The sequence below is a fragment of the Papio anubis genome, chromosome 15 (assembly GCF_008728515.1).
Source record: "Papio anubis isolate 15944 chromosome 15, Panubis1.0, whole genome shotgun sequence".
In the NCBI taxonomy this organism is placed as follows: domain Eukaryota; kingdom Metazoa; phylum Chordata; class Mammalia; order Primates; family Cercopithecidae; genus Papio; species Papio anubis.
The window spans coordinates 56,445,737-56,459,176 of NC_044990.1; the positions used below are offsets into that span (position 1 = coordinate 56,445,737).

The 13,440-nt window shown below is 37.7% G+C and overlaps 1 long non-coding RNA gene across 1 annotated transcript in view; it reads left to right on the top strand.

Annotated features, from left to right (window-relative positions):
- The window catches only part of LOC116270603, a 33,233-nt gene extending 20,040 nt beyond the window's left edge, over positions 1-13,193 (top strand). Inside the window, exons 2-4 of the long non-coding RNA XR_004178754.1 lie at positions 3,316-3,474; positions 5,280-5,400; positions 10,614-13,193. This is a non-coding gene — a long non-coding RNA (uncharacterized LOC116270603). The remainder of the gene's footprint in view (positions 1-3,315; positions 3,475-5,279; positions 5,401-10,613) is intronic.
- Positions 13,194-13,440: the final 247 nt, after the last annotated feature.

Sequence of the window (13,440 nt, forward strand, 5' to 3'; positions counted from 1 at the left end):
GCTGGAACATTGCATAATGAATAATATCTAATATTTGCTCAAATTCATTCTTATAAAAAAGCATCCCAAATCTCCAATTAACACAAAATAAATACAGTATCATGCAATTATGAGATATTGGTGTCCTCCTCCTAATGCACAAATACAAATGTGAGCTGAAAAGATATACCTGCCTGGGTTATAATTAGTATTTAACTGATCATGTGCACCTGGGTTGTGGGAATGTTCTTGTGAGCACTGTTTTAAGTCAGTGAATGTGTGTGGTGGTAAATTATTTTTAAAAGAGCCAGTGCAGAACTAGCAACATTCTAATCAATGACATCATTTTGATACGGAATATATACTATATAGTAGTTGGAAAAACTTCTAGGGAATAAATATTCCAAAACAAGCCGACTTGGCAGTGCATGTTCACCCACTGGGTGTCTCTAATACGTTAGAATTTGGTGTGTGACACATTTGTATGGGGAGTTTACATTAAGTACTTTCAACATCATTTTCTGGAGGATTTTTTGAAAACTAAATTATTTGTGGTGTACTATCAGATCATCAAGAAGTGACACAAACTTGTTACTAGTAAAGTCACATCCTTTAACTATACATCAAAAATATGTACATGCTTATGGTCTTTCTCCCTCTCTCTCTGGCTCTCTTTCTCTTTCTCTCTCTTTCTCTCTTTGCAGTAGACATGGCAACTGTCTACCAAATATTTGTGTGTCTTCTTTCAAACGTGTCACTGAGAGGCAGCTACCTAGGCCAGGACTGCATTTCCCAGCACCCCTTACAGTCAAGTGTGGCTGTGTAACTTGGTCTCACTTATAGACAATGTACATTGTCTGGTTTCTTTTCTTTATCTGCTAGCCATAGGCAGAGGATTCTTAGGCTCTAGTCTGAGTCCCCAAATAACCACATGGAAGACGGCAGGCTGACTAGGAACACATACATTGGACTATAACAAAGGTCAAGTAAATTTCATTGTGTTAAAGTAACAGATGTGCGTGCGTGTGTGCATGTGTGTGTGTGTAAAGTATAAAATATAGTCATTCTGAACAGTTGCTTATAATGATCTTTATAATCTGAAAATTTCATGCATCTAATCAAAATCCTCTTATCAGGCATCAAGATGTCACTAGTATTTTAAACTCATGTTACAAACAGAAAGTGAAATGAAAGTCATTTTCAATTTTGGTTTTTATTTTGAGAAAAATGAAGCAGATCTTTACTTGCAATGTGTAGACCATTGCTTGTATTCTTTTATCATTAAAAAACATAACCAGATAATTATTTTAGCTCTAGTAAACAGTTTCTGCTTCCATAATTTATCTGTTGTTGATGTCATAACACATAAATTTCAATCTTCTTTAATAAATATTTGTCCCTCAAACAAAAATGATATAACCAAAAAATTCAACAAAAATGTGTAGTCAACAAGTAATGCTTTCTTCTTAACTAATTTTTAAAAAATCAATAAGCATGCATCACTTAAATAGAAAAAAGTCCAGAATTTTCTTTAACTGTGTTGAAAGGTCCAAAAGTTATAAAATAAGCCCTATAATGAATCTTTATTAATGAATGAATATAAAACAAAATAGTTTGTGTTTTCTTTACTAAAGGCCACTTCTTTACCATATGCCACTCAGAAATATGAAATGATATAAGAAACTTTTCAGAGAACTCATAAGACTACATATTATTGTGAAAGAAGTTTAAGAATCAGAAAAATTGAAGTGGGATAATCTGATAAATTCAAATATATTTTCTTATATAAGAATGTCAATGGATAAAAGTTGATAATAACAATGTTTTACTATTACTTAATTTGCCTTTGAGTTTTATGTCCTGATTCATTATAGCCTTCTCTGGAAGGGCAGGTGTTGCTTTCAAATGGTTTGAAAACTAAATTCTTTGCGGTGTAGTGGGTAGAACAGGCAAGTAACAAGTAAAGTAGCAATTATAATGCAGTATGATGTAGCGCACTACAGAGAGCACAAACAATGATAAGGAAGCATGTAATGGAAGAAGCAGGTAACCCAGACTGAGAGGTCAGAAATCTCCTTGAAGAAATTGTGTTTGTATTAAAGCCCAGGTGCTGATGAAAAGGTGGCCAGGTGCAGAGTCAAGGAAGGAGGTTTCTTAGGAGAGAGTACAGCAGGGGTTGAGGGCAACGTGGAACATCCAGGTTACAGTGCGTGAAGACTAAAGCAACTCCATCTTGGATGCAAATCTGCCATGTTGACTTCTAATTAACATTGATTCTGAGAATGCCTCTGAGATTTCTACTTCATCTGCTGTCACTGTAAATTCTGCCCTGAGGTCACAACAACCTTGACCATACATCCTGCCCTTAGGCAGATTAACATAGCATTCTTGCCTTTCATTGAGGGGTCCAGTTCAATTATCCTACACATTCCTTCTCTATGGTTTATAAACCCTGAGTATACGAGGTAACAGTGAGAAGATCCAACATCTTGTCTCAGGGTCAACCGAGATGCAGACGTGGCTTCTGTTCATATGTCCCTATTAAATATTTATTTCTAAGAAAGTGTATTTGTCAGTCTCTTTCTTCAGTGTCTCAGCTTCCTGGGCTGTTGGAGGTAGGTTTGTGTAGACCTTCTCACTGCTGGAACAAGGTGTGAACAGGAGTTAGTACACACAGCCTTATAAGTCACGTGGAGGGTTTTGGTCTTCATCCTAGGAGCACTGGAAAGCTAATAAAGGGTTTTAAGCAGGATAGAGACACAGTTTTGTGCTGCAGGATGTTTATTCATGTAAGAGAGTAGGGAAAGAAGAGATGGGCTGTCAGGTTACCAGTGATGGAATGAATCCAGGGAAGAGATTATGGTGGCCAAACTGGAGTAGTGGCTGTGAGTATGAAAGAAGCAAACAGATTCAAGAGACACATTAGGGTGTCCATTGGATTTAGTGACTTTAGAGAGGAGAGGCAGGAGCTGAGGTCTTCTTGTACTTTCTAACCACTTTTTGAGTGGGTTTCTACTTAACTCTTGGGATCAGGTTACTAGCCCCTTGTCTGATCTCAAACTGAGGATTTTAGTCCTATCTCAGACCCAAATGAGAAGAGAAAAGCCATCAAAGTCTCTCAATGTGGTCTAACATCTAACCTCTCCCCTTCAACCCAGGAGCCAGGAGACCATCCCAAGTTTGTATTTCAAATAGTTTTATTTTCTGTAGTCGATGCTTTTTCCTCGTTCCTGCTATGTACCAGAAACTTAAGAGTTACTCATAATTTGAGATGGTGTGTTTTGATGTATTCTGACACATGAAGGTTTTGTATTATTTTTTCCTTGCTCCTTTCAGATTTACTCTGTCGCTCTCTGAGACTCCATGTAACAGCAACTGCATTTTAATGCAATGGCAACTACGAAAACCACAAAAGTATCAGTCACTGTCAAATACTTCATAAATGGAGACAGAGAAGGGGTTCAGTTCTCTATGTAACAAGGACAGAGGAGAAAGGTCAGTGGTCAGTGATATATCATGTGGTACAGGATTTTCCCTTCAGCAATCTTCCGCTAAGACTCGCTCACAGTGTGAAAGCCTTTGTCTGCCCAGAGACTGAATTCTAAAACCACTCCTCAACTTAAAGCTCCAAATATTCAAGTCTCCGCTCTGTATAGCATTGGAGAAAGTGAAGAAGGCACTGCAAATGCATTTAGGGAAAAAATTAATTTTTGCCATTCATGAAGGCCAGGAACTAATATTAACAGTTGTTTAACTTATGAAAAATTAATTAGACGACTTATAAATTATGTATGTGGGAAAAAGAAAATCTGTCAATGGGTGGTTTGAGGATTCAGAAGAGCACTTAAGTTGATAACAAAAGGTATTTTGTGCAGCAGGTCACACTGGGGTAGGCTTTTATTCTGCTTTTGTGCCTGAAAATGGTGAATACAGAATTGTTCTTATGTAATTCCCTGGTAGAGAGGGAACTAGTCATTCCCATAACACATTTATCATTATGTGTGTGTCTGCTATTTAGAAGTATAGAAGACAGTAGACAAAAATTTAATGAGAAAGTCAGAGAACTGAAAAGTCGCTAGAACAGCTAGAATATCTGAATGCTGAACCCGTCTGCCTAGCAACATGGCACAACCTCATAATGATCCCTTCTCCCAGATCTCTTGAGAAAAGAATAAACACAGCAACCCCGGTAGTCAAACTCATTCATACATGTGATGTAGAAATTAAACAACAGATTTAATTCTGAAACAAGTTTAGGTTTATCTGTATTTTAAAAAATATTGTAGAGCAATGAAATATATTTTCTTACTTAATCTGACTTTTAAAGGAATATTTAATTTATGGTACTTTTTCTGGTTTATTTTATCTTTTCCATACCAAGTAATATAGGCAGTTGCAACATCCATGAACAGTTGCTAATTGGAGCACAATGTATTAGAAATGTTCAATCTCACTTTGAAAGACACATTACAAATATGAATATCAATTAATATGTCTTTAAAAAAGTTACCTAAATCTATTTTTGGGACAATGTTTATTTTGAATAATTAAAAATAAATAAAGGTGATTTAAACTCAAAATAAATTATTCTAGTTTAAATTTTATAATGAAAAGAGAAATAACAATGATTTAGGAAACAGCTATTCTGAGTTAACGGTATATTTATCTTCACTTTCAACCTTTGTAGGCATAATTGGAATCTTTAGTGTAAATCAAATAACAATCTTCAATTAGTATATCATAGATGACTAAACGTTGTATGAAAGAAATCAAATTCTGATACTCTCTGATTTTCTACAACTGTTTCCCTTTTACTCTTTTCCTTAAGCTTCTTAAAGAAAAGATATATTGTTTTCTGTAGTTAAAGAAGATACTGCAATTAACACTAAGCAGCAGTGTCTCAAATAAATAGAAAGACATTGATAAACGTGGCCAGAATTACAAAGACTTCTAAAAGAAAAGTACTAATATACCTAAAGGGTGGTCTAAAATCCAGAGAATACTTTTCTTCACATACTTAATAATCAGGTAGTCATTTATAATTCCAGGTAGGTGTGGCTTCCTTCATTTTAGGGAAGTCTGACTAAGGGCTTCACTGTAGTATTGTAGTATTCCACTGGCTTTCAAGGTAATATTACCCTTGAGATTTTATCCTATACTTAGGATTCTACAGAAAAAAAATTATGCATGAAAATATTAACTGCAACTTTATGGTCAACTCTAAGGTCCTCTTTTAATCCACAGTTGCCCAAATACTAACTTAAAACTGAGTGACTGAAACATGCCTCATTATATTCTAGGCATCTGCAGTGTCAAATCTACAGAGACAAGTGCACCTGGAGACAAATGACCAGACTACCATAAAACAGAAGCTTAATTATGTTCACTTACATTTCAAATTATTCCCAACAAATTACCCTGGTAGGTGACACATCCATCAAGCCAAGACTCTAATTTCATATTCACAGTAATGTGTTTCTGTAAACTACTGTAATAAGGTTTTAACTAAATTTTCCCCTTGACCTTACTGTGCTGAAATATTGCAGGCTATGTGTTTTGCAGTTTCTCCAATTAATTTCTGACCTTGGTGCTGCCTGGGCACAATGAGGCAAGTGAAGGGTGGAGATCAGATTTAATTTTGAATTTCCTGACTGCTGCTGCTCTGTATCTCAACTTGAACATTACTTAAACATGTTATTTTTGGTCAATGACTTTTTTATGCAGCACATTTGGCAGATATAATTAAGCAGGCTAAGTTTTGTTCTCAGTTGTCCTCTAAGTTCTTGCATGGGAACTTGGAGTCTCAACAGGAAACACCTGTATGGTGGTTGTATACCAAGCATTCCCAGAGAATTAATATATAACATTGTTCCCGAGCTTCACAAGCTATTCCCCAAATAGAAATGCCCAGCTGTATTTGAAGGCTGTATTTTGAATTACTAGTGAGAATGCAAGCTCTCAGCTTAAAAGTAAACTTTATTTTAAGGATCTATTTGGCTTAGCTATATGATGGGTCAACCACATCGTTCGTTTATTTCATCATTCAATATTAGACTTTTTAAAAGTCAAACAACCTTTATTGAATGCCTACTCTGTGTAAGGACTGCAAAGGTTTAAGAGAAATCAGACTTAGATCAGGCGTGGTGGCTCATGCCTGTAATCCCAGCACTTTGGGAGACCAAGGCAGGTGGATCACCTGAGGTCAGGAGTTCCAGACCAACCTGGCCAACATGGTGAAACCCCATCCCTACTAAAAATACAAAATTTAGCCGGGCATGGTGGTGGGTGCCTGTAATCCCAGCTACTTGGGAGACTGAGGCAGGAGAATCACTTGAACACGGGAGGCAGAGAGTGCAGTGAGCCGAGATTGTATCACTGCACTCCAGCCTGGGCGACAGAGCGAGACTTTGTCTCAAAAAAAAAAAAAAGAAAGGAAAAAATATTTTTAAAATATATATTTTATATATATATATATATATAGTTGTTGCTGTTGATGTTGTGGGTTCGGTCTCTCTGGTGGGCCCTGTCTAATACATTGGGGCCTTTGTCAGTTTCAGCCCCAGCTAAGGATGGGAAAATAGGTTCCTCCCAAAAACTTGCAGTTACAATCTTTTCTCATTCAGCTATAGAATTTGAATTTACTACAACAGAGATGTCTAGTTGACATCTAGTTAAGAAACTGAATTTATCAGGGATCTGTTCTGCCCCACGGAGTAGAACAGAAGCAAGCACAATTCTAGTCAATGATGACACATTTTCCCCCTAGACCTCACAGTATACCTACAGATAAAGCATCAACTCATAATAAAAAATTAGGATTTGTATCCAAAATGCACAAGTAACTATTAAAATTCAACAATTTTTTTAAGAAAACTATGTAAGTTGAAAAATTGGCAAAAAAATCTGAATAGACACCTCGCCAAAGAGGATATACCAATGGCAAAGAAGCTATGAAGATATGATGAACATTATGTCATTAAGGAATTGCAAAGTAAAACACTGATGCAACACTACTACATGCATATTATAATGGTGAAAATCCAAACACTGCTAACATCAAATGCTGATGAAGATGTGGAACAAGAGAAACTGTCATTCATTGCTGGTGGGAATACAAAATGGTACAGCCACTTTGGAAGACGGCTTGGTGATTACTTACAAAGCTAAATATAGTCTTACTGTAGGATCCAGCAATCACATTTCTAGGTATTTAACCAAATAAGTTGAAAACTTCTATTCATACAAAAATATGCACGTAAGTATTTACAGAAGCTTTATTCATAATTGCCAAAACTTGGAAGGAAGCAAGATATCCTGCAATAAGTGAATAGATAAACAAACTGCAGTATATCCAGATAATTACCCAGTGATCTTACTGAGTAATTACCACTCATGGGTTTCAAGTTACTTAGTGATAAAAAGATGTGATCTGGCTGGGTGCCATAGCTCACACATGTAATCCCAGAACTTTGGGAGGGCAAGGCAGAAGGGTCGCCTGAGCCCCCAAAAAACTTGTAGATAAATGTGCATTGTAGCTTTATTTAAAATATTTAAAAACTAGAAACAATCTAAGTATCCATCAACAGCTGAATGGAGGAACAAATTATGTTACAATGAAATACTACTCACCAACAAAATGAATAAACAATTAATACATGATACAGTATGAGTGAATCTAAAAATAATTATGCCAAGTAGGGGAAGCCAGCCAAAAAAGAATATACGCTGTATGATTTTATTAATATAGACATATTGGTTAACATGAGGGCTCATTTACATCATCACAGGCTTTATGAAAAAAACATCAACAGCAAGAAAAGTAATTATAGAATGTCAAAATTGGAGAGTAAGAAATAAGATGGAATAAAAATACTATAAATAAAAGAAATGAATATAAATTAAGATCAGCATGGTTGAGTACTTTTCTCCAGTAATGTTTAGGGCATTGTTATACATAGAGTAGGCAAAGAGTTGGATCCAACTAAGTTTGGAGTTTGGTGAGGAGAGTATGTCTAAGAGCACAGTGGCAGGTGACTGAGGATATATAATAGGAAGTTATACGCAGAGTTCAAGGAATATAAACTTAAAACAGGAAAGTAAAAATTTCAATGGAATTAGGGTCAAAGACAAAGTAGAAAATTCCAGTATAATCAAGGAATTATTGGAATTTGAGTACTAGAGACAGTGAGCTAGAAAAATAGGAAGTATTACCATTAGTCAAAAAGTAGGATGATTGCACCTGAGATAATAGAAGGGGTACAGTTATTGGAAGCATCAATATTAGGATATTAGCATGAGAGTGGGTAGCTAGTGTGGGATAGAGGGCAAGATCTTTGGAGCAGAGAAGTCAAGGAACTGAGAGGCCAAGATGTTGGAAAAACAGTCCACATAGATACTGAAATTGCTAAGAACAATGACAATCACATAGGATAGAGTGACAGTCCTCTGCTAAAAGAAACTTTTAACAAATGACAGGAATAGCCCAGGGAAATGCACTGTGGCAAATCTTATAATAGGACAGAAAGAGCTTCAAAAATGAGGTTTTTTAGGGAGTAAGGAAGGTAAGCATTTGGAAATGGTAATTATCAGTAATAACTTCTCTGGTGATCTTTAGATTGTCGGATCTAAAGACGAGATGATTGTGGGAGGAAACAATGCTCCATTTGAGAGAGCTGCCAGGGAAAGAATTTCAGGGGAGAGCCAGGTTTCCCTCACATAAGGAAAGTGAAGGGAACACTCAGAAGACAGTTTGAGCATGTAGAAAATTTTGTTGGTGACAGATGTGAGTGCCAAGAAATATTGACAAAATTGTTTAGGAAGAAATCTTGTTTACGTGAGGACTATGAATAGATTTTGTTCTGTAAACTGTGTACTTGGGCAGATGTTTATATGTAGATGGTGGTTGTGGTCGGCTTCCTATTCAATAAAGACAGCCTCTTTATGGTCAATATTATCATTTACAAACATCAAAGATCTTGTTTTTTCCCTCCCATTATAATGTCTGTATGTACATATGTATGGCTAATATAATTAACCTGGCTACAATTAACTCAATTTAAGACCCAAATATAAACCACATAGAGAACAGAAGTGTCAACATAGGCACAACGTAACTGGCATATCTCAGATGGGGAACAGGCATTAACCAGAACTTGTAAGAACGCTTAGTTCCATAGTTTTCTGTTTGCCTGGTTAAACAACAAGCATCTTAATACAGCTCTGATATTTCTCAATACGTTGAATAGGATATGTTCATTCTCATTGACTAGAAGGTGCAATTCCTGTTTTAGTAAATCCTCATTCTCCATTGCCTTATTTTACACAAAGCGATGTGCATTGCAAGTGCAGAGGAAGTTTGAGGGATGGGGTTGGGATTGAGTTTCACTCTGCCAGGACACCACTCGCTTCACTTTTCCTGAGATTTAAGGAAGGCAAAGGGAGCTGCCAGTGCTGCCAGTTAACTCCCACATGAGTAGCCCACCTCTCAAACTTCCAGTGGTCTGAAGAAGGGAAAGTTAATTCCTCTGTAACTACAGCCTTGGCTGGGTAAACGCATTTTCAGGCAGGCCATGGAGACAAAGAGCTTGTGTTTTGTCTTTCCATGCAGCGACATTCATAGTGGGATGATTTTGTATGCTTTGAGGATCAAGAATCCCACTATCCTATCCTATGTGTGGTCAAAAAATTCTTAATATTTTTGCATTACATAACTTAAACACTAGATATTATTTTTCTATTGAACCTTGTTATTTGGCCTTTGCACAGTTAAAAGATCTAAAAATTGCAGTCATCATATGCCCAAAGTTTTAACGTGACTAGCTCTAGCTGGCATATTAAAAATTTTAATGAACTGTTATTCAAGATATGCATCATTTTAGGAAACTTTAAAATTTACCAGCAAAACAGTTAAAATGAAATTTATTTTCTTCAAGTTATTTTATAATGTCTTTAAAAAAAAAAACCCCAAAAAACAGGTGACTCCTGAATCTCACTACTCTTTAGAGAGGAAAAAAATACTGTTTTAAAAGATCTATGCTACTTTTAGTTTCATAATATCTCTGGGGACTATAAATTGGTGCTTTCTACAGAACAGTATAGCAAGCTTGTTCTTTAAAGTCTAAATAGCTGCTAAAACTAATATTTAAAAAAGAATAGAATAGCTGTATCATTTAATTGTGTCTATTATTCTGGCATTTAATCAATTTGTCCTTTATTTTTATGATTCTCATCAAAACGATAGCAATGTTCAAGAATTTTTAGTCAACTTCGTCTTGAGCAATAGTCAGTGTTTAAACATGTAGAGGACTACGTGCTCACAAACAGGGTGTTCCCCATAAGTCCTGCTCTCGCAAACGAAGCAGGGTGTTCCCGACAAGTCCTGCTCTTGCAAACGAAGCAGGGCGTTCCCAATAAGTCCTGCTCTTGCAAATGAAGCAGGGCGTTGGGGGCCTGTTTATATGTAAACATCTTGAAAATCCAGAAAGTCAGGGAAAGGTCAGAAAAACAACAATGTGTCTTGTGACTTGGCAACATTCCACAAACGACTGTATAAAATAAAGCGGAGCGCGCCATTCGAGTCGGCCGCCATGTTTGTCTTGTCTTGTGTTGTCTTGTGTGTTCATTCCTTTGTTTAGGAAACACGCGGACCCCAACATCTGGCGCAGTGAGCAGGGTCCGTGGCTCCACGAGAGCAAGGAACCGGAGGGGGAACACCCCGGGCAGGTAAATAAAGAAAGGGGGACCCACGGGAAAATTATGGGGAATTCCACCTCTCTGGCCTCTGAATATTTGCGGTTACTCCAGGGACTGTTGATGTCTATAGGAGTAGTAGTTAGTTAAGGAACATAAGACTTTGAAGTGATTGTTTGCCCATGTTGAACAACATTGTTATTGGTTTCAATATCAAACCAAAGTGCAGTTAAATCGAAAGGAATGGTTACAAGTGGTTAAAGTACTGCGTCGAGCTCATCAGCGAGGGCAAATGATGCCTCTGACTTTGTGGACTTTGTGTGTAGTTCCATTACTCAGGCATTAGAGTTACTTGAAACTGACTCGGAGCGTGGCGGTACTGCCACAGGAGGTGAGGCATCTGAAGCTTTAGAGAGGAATGATCTTAGAGAGGAACATGTTTATGTCCTGGTTGTTGAGGACAAGGAATTGGAAAAAGAGCTAATGCCTTCTTCATCTGAAGGAAATTCTGATTTGCAGCGCATTTTAGAGATGTTACAACAGTTGTTAAAATTGCAAGATACCGCTGCTCCTGTTTCTCCTATCTCTCCGCCATGAGCCTTCCCTGTTACCTTCCCTTCTGCTAAAAGGATTTCCCTTTGCCTCCACCTCCAACCTCTTTGCCTATGTCAGGTCAGGTTTTCTCTGTGCCTCCTCCTCCGGTAGGAGAAAAGAAGGAATCGAAGGAAAAGGATGATTTCGAGGAATTAGATTTATTCCCAATAACACGGGCTGCTTTTGGCCCCAATGCTCAGTTCCCAAACGGTGGCCAGAATGTGACTTTTACAGCCTTACAATTTAAATTTTTGAAAGAAATGAAAGCTACAATTTCTAATTATGGATCTCAATCACCGTTTGTCCTTGGCCTTCTCGATTCCTTCTCTTCAGAACATATGATGATTCCTATTGACTGGGAAACGTTGGGACAGGCTGTCCTTGATCGTTCGCAATGGCTTCAATTAAAAAGTTGGTGGTAAGAGGAAGCAAAAGTACAAGCTAGAAAAAATGCTACGCAAAATCCCCCAGGGCTACTGAAGAGCAGCTTACGGGTTCAGGACAATACGCCACTCTTAATGCTCGGGCAGGCCTAGATGATATTGCTCTCACTCAGATCAAAGCCTTGTTTATAAAAGCGTGGACTAAGGTTGAAATAGTGGGTAAAACTTCTTTTATCTTTTGTAAAGATCCTACAAGGAGCCACTGAGCGTATCCAGATTTTGTAGCCCGTCTTCAAGATGCTGTATTAAAGACTGTAGGTTCAGGCCTTGCTGCTAAAATTCTTTTGGATACTCTGGCTTTTGAGAGTGCTAATCCTGAGTGCCAAAAATTGCTGCGTCCTCTAAAAGCTAGTGGAGCTAATTTAGCTGAATACATTCGGGCTTGTGCAGGTGTTGGAGGAGCTATTTACAATGCTCAATTGTTTGCTGGGGCACTTTCTAAGGCTTTAAAAGGCAATTCTAAACAAGGTATATGCTATCAATGTGGGAAACCCGGTCATTTTAAAAAGGAATGCTGGAAAAAATTAGGCTCTTCTGCTCTAAAAGAAAAAAAGGTTACCATCTAATATGTGTAAACGATGTGGCAAGGGTCGACATTGGACCAATGAATGCCGTTCAAAAACTGATAAGAGTGGGAATGTACTGTCACCCCTCTCGGGAAACGGAAGCCGGGGCCCGCAGGCTTGGGGCCCCAACAACTACAATGCAGGCCTACCCCAGTACCCAGTGAGCAGTGGCTTACAACATCAAGGAATGACCTCGAGTCCTCCTTAAAGACATCTTACCCTACCCCAGTTTCTCAGCTTTTTGCTGCCACTAAGCAGAGTGCCGCTGCTGACCTAGCTATTGTCCAACCTTATACTTTATCTCCTAATAGAGGAATATATAAGTTGGCTACCGGAGTGTGTGGTCCTTTGCCAAAGGGACATGTAGGACTTTTACTAGGTTAAAGCAGCAACGCTATGCGGGGGTTAATGGTGGTCCCAGGAATTATTGATCCTGATTTTACTGATGAAATCCTTATTATGGTACAAGTCTCACAACTTATGCGCCTAGAGGCAGGGGAATGTATTGCATAATTGCTTTTATTGCCTTTTTTTCCTTTCTTATCTAGAGATGTGTCTCGTCAAGGAGGTTTCGGTAGTACTGGGAAAACTGTTTTCTGGGAAACTTTAGTTTCTGATCAAAAATCTTTATGTTCATTGCAAATTAATGGGATACTTTTTGAGGGCTTAGTCGACAAAGGAGCGGATGTATATAATAATGTTTGGCTCAATGGCCTGATCATTGGAAAAAGAAACAAGTATTGGTTACTCTATCCGGCCTAGGTACTGCTTCTATAGTCTACCAAACTGTCGAGCCCCTGAGCTGTGTAGGACCTGAAGGACAACAAGGAAAAGTGTACTTTTATATTGTTCCCATTAATATTAACCTTTGGGGCCGTGATCTTTTACAACAATTTGGTGCCTTTTTAAGCATTCCTCATATTTTTTCAGCTGCCAAAAATATGATGTTCAAAATGGGCTACAATCCTTTAAACTCTTAGCCACTGTCCACAAGCCTCAAGCTTTACAATTGAAGTGGAAAACTACAACTCCTGTTCGGGTGGAACAGTGGCCATTATCTAAAGAAACACTTAAGGCTTTAAATAATTTAATTAAGGAACAATTGGCCGAGGGGCATATTGAACCAAGTACTTCTGCATGGAATTCCCCTGTGTTTGTCTTGTCAAAAA